We start from the raw sequence: 10,260 nt of genomic DNA, 5'->3' as shown, positions 1-10,260 counted from the left end.
TCTCATCTCTCTCTCTCTCTCCCCTCCCCCCCCTCCCCCTCCCCCTCCATCCTCCCCCCCCCCTCCCCTCTCTCTCTCTCGCTCTCTCATCCTCTCTCTCTCTCTCTCTCTCTCTCTCTCTCTCTCTCTCTCCTCTCTCTCTCTCTCACACACACACACACACACACACCCCGCCACCGCCTGCTTGATCGAACACTGCCTGCTCGAGAGTCCCTAAACCCAGGTGACCACCCCCACCCCCCGCCCCGGCCTGCATCTTTCATCTCACTTTGGAGCAACCAGAGACCGCGAACTTGAACCTGGAGCAGGGGACTGAGTAGCTCGGGGCGCCCGAGTCTGAAGACCCTTTAGACACCAAACCCCAATCCCCAGTCGCCGCAGACTTCTCTTACTGTTTAGCTGCAGGGGGGTGGAGCAGACGTGGCTTCCCTGCGTTTTCCAGCGCAGTGTAACTGATGCTTATAAAAAGTTGTATTAAAGAGCTGACTACAGCCCAGAATCGATCAACCAAAGCGACCAGCCTTTCTGGATAAAATAGCTGTGCGTTTTTCCGGGGCACTTGGAATTGATCTGTACTCACCGACAGTCTTCTCTCCAGCAACCTCTTAGTCGCTTCGCTTTCTGTCCAAGCACATAAACACCATGGTGCATCACCCCTCACCCCTAGCAGCCCACACTTGGCATGAAGGAAAAGAAAACAAACTGACATTAATTGCTCGCAATGAGCCAGGCACCGTGTTACAATGCTTTGTACACGATTTCTGCATGTTTAGAATCCCAGTCTGCACGTAACAGCACCGGAAGGTCAGAAGAGGTGGAAGACAAAAACTAAATGTTTCTCGGGATGGATGGATTTTTTTTTTCTCCCATTCAACAGAGATTAGGGCTTCACAGCCGTTGGTTCAGGGAACACTGTAGCACCCCAAACAGACAAGTGCTTGAATTTTCTTTGTCTTTACAGATTCCGTTGCCTGGTTTCTCATTACGTTGTTTTTGAGTCACACTTTGACTTCTCTGTTTCAGGAACCCAACCCCGGCCTATGAGTAGTAGATATGGATAGTGAGAGACAAGGGGACAGAAGGAGAGATCAAGTGGAGTGTAAATAAGACAGGCTTTATTTATCTCTGTCCAGGGGAACAAACCATTTAACCTTAGGCAAGGCTTTCAAATGACTAATTTTTTTCATCTTGTAAATCAAAGGAGTTCAATGAAATGTTCAAAAGGTTCCCTTCCAAGTCTCCCAAGGCCTTACCAAAAACATGGCATCTTTAAAAATAGATCCTATGCTTTTTCTTTCTTTCTTTCTTTCTTTTTTTTCTTGAGAATAGTGATATGTGATATCTGGGTTTATTGGGAACAGATTGCCACCTTCCACAACTACCTCCCTAGGCAGACTATTGCTACCCCTGGAGCAGTCACATTAGTCCAGATGTCTGTACTGAATGTCCCTGTGCTAGCTTCTAGGGTGCTGTTCCCTGCAGCGGCTGTAACGCAAGCTGAGGATACCAAGCAAATTCCTCAAAATAGAGGCAAGTGCCTTGGACCTGAGCTCATTTTCAGGGTTCAGGTTTTTTTCTTTTTTTAGGATGTTCTAATTTTCTTTCTGTTGCTGTGATGAAAGCAAACAAACAAGCAAACAAACAAACAAAAACCGCTAAATGAAAAACAATTTGAGGAGCAAAGGGTTTATTAGGTTACCTCTTCCAGGTCACATTCTAGCACTGAGGGAAGTCGGGGGGGGGGGGGGGATGACCAGGAACCTATCACAGAGACCATGGAGGAATGTAGCTTACTGGCTGAGTCTCTGGCCCACTCTCTTTCTTCTAGCTGTGGGGATCACCTACCCTGGAATGACACCACCCACAGAGGGCTAGCCCTCCCATGTCAGCCAAATAAGCCAGTTCCTCCACAGACTTGGCAAAAAAAACACCAGTCAGATCTGGGCAGTCCCCAAATTGAGACACCCCTACCACACCTCCCTCAGATGACTGGGCTGTGTCAAGTTGACAGCTGAAGCTGACTAGGACAGATGTAAAAACTGTCTTCGATGCTGACAAGACTCTAGGAAACCAGGAACTAAGATTACAAATAGAGTCACTTTCCCCAAACTTTGGAGATTGGGTTAAGAAAAGTGTGAAATTGTCAAATATAATAAAAGGCATCGTATTAGTGACTTTTCAGAGTAGCCCTTGGCAGTTACATCTTTAAAGAGTGATGTCTAAGTTGGGGGGGGAGGGGAGTGGATCATAATATACTGTGTCCATGAACCTTGCCTCTGGCAAGAGTAATTTGCAAATGCATTTTGGGATAATGTTTAAATGATTTTTTTCCAGGGTACAAGTGCAGTGCTCTCTAGAATTGGTAATGGCTTTGGGGGGTCAGAATTTCGTCATATTCTTCTGTCAGAGTATTAAAATTATTTACGGGTTATATTGCTCTGATTTGTCTCTAAATCTCCATCTCCTCTGTTTTGATCACTAATGAACGATTAATAATACTGCATAATAAGCTATGCAATTAGTTCACGGGGCACTGTTCCAAGGGTGTCAAGACAGTATCTCAATTAATTCTCATAAGTTTTATTTGTGTGTGTGTGTGTGTGTGTGTGTGTGTGTGTGTGTGTGTGTTTATATACGATGTGGGGAGGTTGTGCATACATGTACATGCTGGTATGCACTCTTCTGAATGCATGGAAAGGTCAGAGGGGAATGTCAGGTGTCCTGCTCTGGCACTCACAGTCTGATTTTTTTTTTTTTTCTTCCTTTGAGACAGAATCTCTCACTGAACTTGAAGTCAGTCTGATAGCCAGCAAGCCCCAGCAGCCCTCCTTTCTCTGTCCTCAACAGGGTTGAGATTAAACTGTGGACACAACCACAGTTAGCTTTTTTCCATAGATGCTTGAGATTTTTGGGTCCTCACGTTTGCATAGTGAGTGCCCTTAATAGCTGAGCCCTCTCTCCAGCCCAATTTGCATTAAGTTTAAGAAAGGCAGTGGTCACTCATCTTGAACTCAGAGATCTGCCTACCTTTGCTAAGCAAGTTTCAGGACAGTCAGGGATACACACAGAAACTCTGTCTGGAAAAAAAAACAAAAAAACAAAAAAAGAAAGAAAGATTTCACTATACAGTATTTATTTTGCATAAAGTAAACTGAGGCTTCTTGTTCAACATCTTATTCACTCTAAAGCCTGTTATGGAACAGAATAGAAAGCGTAAAGAGATTCTGTTAGGCTGTGCTCAGGGAGTAGTGTAAACAATATAATTGGCATTCATTGATACTAGTACACTCTTCCCACCCTTTGTGTAGATGTTGAAAGAATTTTGAGTGGTATTTTAGTTAGGGTTTCTATTGCTGTGATAATCACCTTGACCACAAGCAACTTGGGAAGGCAAGGGTTTATTTCATCTACAGCTTGTAGTCCGTCATCCAGGGACGTCAGAGCGGTGAAGCGATGCCAAGGCCGAGGCCATGAAGGAGTGCTGCTTATTGCTTTGCTCCTTGTGGCTTCCTCAGCCAGGATCAGCAGCCCAGAGACCGACTATGCTGAACTGGGCCCTCCCACATCAATAATTAACCCAGGAAACACCATCACAGGCTCGCCATAGACCAATCTTGTGGGGCTAATTTTTCTCAATTGAGGTTCCTTCTTCCAAAGGACACTTTAGCACGTGTCAAGTTGACGGGGGAAAAAAAAAGCATAAATGGAAAGATCATGAAGGAGAATGGTATTTAACAGAGAAAATCTCCATGAATTACATGCTTCTCTGGTCCAACCCAAGGAGTCTGAGTTTCAATGAAAATTCCTGGGGTTGGAGAGATGGTTCAGCTGTTTAAAGTACTTTGCTCTTACAGGAGACTTGGAGTTGATTCCAAGCACCCACACAGTAGCTCACAAACATTTGTAACTCCAGTTCTGGGAGAGTCAATGCCCTATTGTAGCCTTCTCTGCCAACAGGCACACGCATGGTACACATACACGCTGCATATGTGTAGGCATATAATAAACCACATAAGTAAATTTTTAAGAAAGAACAAGGATTCTGTTTTGGTTAGTGTTTTGAGACAGGGTCTCATAAAGCCCAGTCTAGTCCCCAAACTTTCCTCATAGCTGAGGACAACCTTGACTCTCTCTGATCCTATGCCTCTTAAGTGCTGGGACTAGACTAGGTTGTTTGTTTGTTTTCCAAGACAGGATTTTTATGTGTAGCCTTGCCTGTCCTAGACTTGCTTTGTCGGACTCCCAGTGATCTGCCTGCCTCTGCCTCCCAAGTGCTAGGATTGAAGGAATGTGTCCCCATGCCCGACAATTAGACTGTATTTTTATGCATTGCTGGGCATGGAACCCAGTGCTTAGAGCATGCCAGGCAAGCACTCTATCCACTGAGCTTTGTACCTAATCTCCTCCGAGTCTTCTCACTCACGAATACTACGCTTGGGACCAGGTTTTCTATCTGACTAAATTTTTATACTCCTCTGCCTTGCACTCTGTACTCTGCCAACATGGCAATTATTAGCACATCATTCTTGATGTTACATCCCAGTATATAATATTTGAATCTAATTTATTAGGAGAATTGATTTTTAACTCAAGGCAGCTAAGGTTTATGTTTTGGTCGTTTATAACTCTCGGTTACTTTGTGTGCATGTCCGCACAGAGACCAGACACACAACAGAGATGTTTAATGATCTATCCCTATGCCGTCTCCAAATGAGAAAATAAAGAAACTAACACAGTTAGCTTCCCTTCTTTAACCCTCCTAAGTTGTTTTTAATAATAGCTCTTCCTGGGGAGAAATGATAACTTGTCTTAACTGACAGGTAGACCACCAGCAATAACATTGTTGTAAGTTTGCCCTAATTATCACCTGCTGGTTTGGTTACCCTCCCCCCTACACATTTGGAAGTTGTTTTTCAAACTGCCATTTTAATGTAAAAAGAAAAAAAAAAAAAAGGATGTATAGTTCAATTTGTTAAGCTTTTTTTTCTATTTCCATAATATTGTAAGACAAACTTTCATCATCTCTGCAGGGGTGTCTAGTGAGTGACACATCGATCAACCCATTGTCCTCAGACTCTGCCACAGGGAGCCAAGGAGACAGACTTGCTGCTGACCAAATGATGCTCTTTTAATAAGATGGTTGCCACCGCCTTAAGCTTTACACACACACACACACACACACACGCACGCACTATAGCAGTCACACACACACACACACGCACTATAGCAGTCACACACACACACACACACACACACACACACACCAAACAAACAAACAAACAAACAAACAAAAAACATTCCTAGCCAGTATTTCTAACCCTTCTCAAGGCATTATTTATATTCCAAGTCTTACCTGACATGCGTAGGTGGGAAAATTGATGGACAGTCCTCAAAAATTATGGTGATGGTTCCTCGAAGCTACCAATGACAGAGATCCGTAGTTATGTGTGATCAGGAGCCTGAGAGTTAATATTCTATCGGATTCAAAGACTTGTGATAAACTGTGTTTTTGTTTTAGTTTAATTATGCGTATGTGTGTGTGCCTGAGTGTGTAAAAGCAGGTGAGTGAAGGCGCTCACGGAGGCCAGAAGAAGGCTTCAGATATCCCACAGCTGGCCTTACAGGAAGTTGTTTACTACTCAATGTGGTTGCTTGAAACTTAACATGGTTCCTCTGCAAGAACAGCAAGTGCTCTGAACCACAGAGCCGTCATCTCTCCATCCCTGTGATTTGTATTTTTATTTGAAGAGAAGTTCAGCTCTAACCTATGCTCAGATCGGACAACGTCTCAAGTGAAGGAAGTATGTACACTTTGGAACTATTTAATGCATAGAATAGGATGCTCCAGATGTAACGCAATGGTAGAGTACATGTCTGGTTACACACAAGACCCTGGGTTGGTACATCAGCTCCAAATAATAATAATAATAATAATAATAATAATAATAATAATAATAATAATAATAATAATAATAATAATAAAATATAACAGTAAGATGGCTCATCTGATTACAGGACTTGCTGTCAAGCCTGATGACCAAGTAAGCTCATTCCTGGGACACACACAGTAGAAAGTAAGAACCAACTCCCACCGGTTGTCCTATGGTGCCCACCCCTGTGCTCTGGCATGGAATACTTAATGTAATTAAAAATTACACTACTATTAATAACATCATAGAGTCCAGAGGCTGATGCAAGGTTCTATTTTACAAATGTTAGGATTCATTTGTAGTTTCTATTTGTGCTGACATACACAAAGCCACAGCACATACATGAAGGTCAGAGGACAGCTTGCATAAATCAATCCAGTTCACTCCTCCAACCGTGGTGTAGGTCCCAAGGATCAAATCCAGGTTGCCTGACTCTGCTGGTCAGACTCAGTCCCAAACACCTAAAAGAAACCCTGAAGGGACACAGACTTAGAATTAACATAGAACCAGACATAGTGGCATATGCCTTTAATCCCAGCACTGGGATAGTTAAAGCAGGAGGATTATATATTTTAAGCCAGGCTAGACTGCACAGTGAGACCTTGTCTCAAAGCAACAACAATTTAAAAACAAACAAACAAACAAACAAACAAACCTGAGAACAATAAAAGAAGGCTCCAGCTGAACATGGCAGTGCACAGCTGTTGTCCTAGCAGTCTGCTGACAGAAACAGGGGGATGTAGGATCACAGGCCAGACTACATAGTAAGTTCAAGGCTGGCATGGACTACAATGACACCCTGTCTCAGAAAAGGGGGGACAAGGAGTGTTTCTTACCAAGGTGCCTGTCCTTGAAGTGAGTTGCTAAGAGTTGGAGGAATAGTTCTGTTGGTAAAGCATACAGTGAAAGTTGAAGGACCGGAGTCAGAGACCGACAGCCTATATAAAAAGGCAGGCATCGTCTGTCTGGCATTTGCAATCCCAGCACTGAGAACTTGTGACAGAAGACCCAGGCACGTTGGCACCGAGGAATAAATTAAGTCCTGCTGTGGTGAAATATGCCCGTCATCCCATAACCTAGAACACCGAAGCAAGAGGATCTCAAATTCCAAGACACCATGTAGAACCTAGAAAGTTCCAGACCACCCGAGACTATGGAGTGAGGCCCTGCCTCATCTCTCTCTCTCTCTCTCTCTCTCTCTCTCTCTCTCTCTCTCTCTCTCTCTCTCTCTCTCTCTCTCTCTCTCTCTCTCTCTCTCAAGAAATAAGTTAGATACCTGTTCGGTTTTAACTGTAAGTATTTATATTTAAAACTCTTCTCATTTGTACTCTAAGAAAACTGCCTTCAAGGTCTTAAAGAGACAACCTTCTACTAATTACATATTCACCTGGTATCCATTTCTACAAATGAAATTACTCTCGGCACACATTAATTGACATAATTACTGAAATACCAAAATCAGATTAGCCACTGTAGCTCAAAGAAAAGGAGAAAAGAAACCATTGCTCCAGCAAATTGCAAGTGTGTGTGTGTGTGTGTGTGTATTTTTTTCTAAGGGCTCCAAAGGTTGTTCAGTTTGTGCGTACTTTGAAATAAAGCTAATAAAACATGGCTATTTCATTATTCATTCATGAGACAATTCTGGGTTCTCAAGCGTGTTTTGACTGTATTGCAGTTTAAAGTTCAGTCTTTATAATATCCTACATTTTTGTTGATTGTTCTTTTACTGTCTATTATGCACAACTTAGTGCCACAGCATGCCTAAGAAAAATTCTGCCCACAACTACTTCTGTCTTTGCAACTGACATTCGTATTGCCAGCCTGGAAACAATGGTAGCTTTAAGGACACTTCTGTCTTTGCAAACCGCTTCTGTGACTCTTGACTCTTTTTCCTAAGATGCTGACATCAAATTTTGTTCTCCCTGCCTTGAGTTCAAATCGTCTGATTAAATTAGGAAAACATGAAAGCAGCAAAAAAAAAAAAAAAAAAAAAAAAAAAAAAAAAAGAAAGAAAGAAAGAAATGTGTCAATACTGGGGCTGGAGGGATGGCGGCTCATTGGTTAAAAGCGTTTCCTGCTTTTCGGGTTCCCCTGTGTCGCCCTGGCTGTCCTGGAACTTACTCTGTAGAGCAGGCTGGCCTCTGACTCTGAGATCTGCCTGCCTCTGTCTTCTGATGCTAGGATTAAGGTCGAGCGCCACCACCTGCTGGCTTGCATTTTCTGCTTGTGAAGAGGACCCAAGTTTAGTTCCCAGCACCCAAGCTCATAATTACACGGAACTGCAGCTCCAGCACCTCTGGCTTCCACAGGCATTTGCATTCACATGCACCTACCCCAAGTCCCTCCATACACATATAATTAAAAATAAAACTGACATTTAAAAAGAGACATATACTAGTACAGTTCTGCAAATGATGTGGGAGGGGATGGAGGGGTGCAAGGGAGCAGGGCTAGTCAGATGTAGCATTTGCCCATTATTCTAGCTCTCAGGAAATGAGGCAGAAGGACTAATACAAGCTTAAGGCAAACGTAGACTACGTAGTAACACCTTGTCTTAAAATACCAAAAGGAAAAAAAAAAATCAAAAGACACATATCAGTTGTTTGAAATTATATACAATCTATCGTTTCTTGGTCTCACTCCCTCATTTTCATTCTCTCATTCTTCTCTCTCTCTCTCTCTCTCTCTGTGTGTGTGTGTGTGTGTGTGTAAACATGTATATTTGAGTGCACTTGTGTGCACATGCATGTGGAAGCAAAACGAAAACAACAAACAAACAAACAAACAAAAAACCAACCTGAGTCCATGCTTTAAGTGTGTCCCACCCCAGCCCATGCCCTTTGTTTCAGACAGCATTACTGACTGAGTTGGAGCTCACAGGTAGGCTATCCCGCCTGGTACGTGAGCACTGGAGTTCTCTGCCTGTCTCCATTCGCCTAGCACTGAGCTCAGAAGCGTACACCACCATGCCCTGTTTTTTTTGTAAATGTGGGTTCTAGGGATTGAGCCCAAGTCAAGCACTTTAGCAGCTGAGCCATCTCACCAACCATACTACACCATTCTTGCCATTGAAAGTGTAACCCTTGCACAGTTCACCTTCCACACACTCTGTTCCAGGGACTGTGCTGTTATTAGAATGCCATTGTTTTCCAATTCCTTCACCAAAAAGCACTGGCTGGCATTCTCTCTCACCATAGCTATGGCTACTGCTATTGCTGTTGCTGTTGCCTCTTCTGTGCATAATGTTCTCTCCTTATTGCAGTATTTGGGGGTCCCCCCCTTATTTAAGAACTAGTTACAGAGACTTAGAAGATGACCCATTCAGTAAAGTGCCAAATGAGGACTTGAGTCTAGATCCTCAATAAGCACACACAAATTCCGGCGCGATCTTGCATATTTGTAACCCTAGCAGTGGGGATATGAATTCTCCGAGGTCATTAGGTAACCATTCTAGCCACTTGGTGAGCTCTGGGTGCACTGAGAGATACTGTCTCAAGAGAAAATATGGAGAACAATAGTGGAAGACACTAGAAGCCAACCTCTGGCCTCCACACGCTCACATTTATCCCACACATACATACACAAATAACTAGTCCCATATTTTGGCATATAATTCTGTTTTCATTATAAACGATCTCTGACAACTCATAGAAACACAAAGCAAACAAACACAAACATGTTGTATATTGATTCAGGAAGAAGACAGAAGCACGCCTAGGCCATTTGCTGTTCACTCTTATTATCTACATCATCAGTATCTGTAAAATCCATTGTACATTTTGCTTCTCCCACATTATTGATCAGTCATTTCCTATCAATAGCACCCGAATTTTATCTAATAGAAATATAGTGGAACCGTAGCCAAAAGTACAACAGAAGAAAGAAGAAGAAAGAAAAATGAAAAGATAAAACTTATGATTTGAAAGGGAAAAAAAAAGGGGGAATGTTTCTCAAATTTCTCAAACAATAGAAAAGAAATAAAAGATCAAAGAAAGAACCAGAGTTGGCAATGTGGCTTAATGGATAAAGGTGTTTGCTGCCAAGTTTGATGACTTCTGTTCAATCCCCAGGATCCCACAAATTGTTATATAATTGTCATAAGAATACACATACACACACACGAAATATAAAATTAATTTAAATTAAAAAAGAACGCAGGAAACTGAGTGCAACAAAAAACCTTTGATTAAATCTTGAAATAAAAATAAAATAAATCTACACTGGACTTTATTGGGACCATTAGGACCATTTGAATATAGAGCATATTTTTAAGTAATGGTATTAAATCAGTGTTAAGTATCCCATCTAGTTGCATTATGGCCATGTAGAA

The sequence above is a fragment of the Acomys russatus genome, chromosome 19 (assembly GCF_903995435.1).
Source record: "Acomys russatus chromosome 19, mAcoRus1.1, whole genome shotgun sequence".
Taxonomy (NCBI): domain Eukaryota; kingdom Metazoa; phylum Chordata; class Mammalia; order Rodentia; family Muridae; genus Acomys; species Acomys russatus.
The sequence above is the reverse complement of the archived record's forward strand: the minus strand, read 5'-3'. Positions refer to the sequence as shown.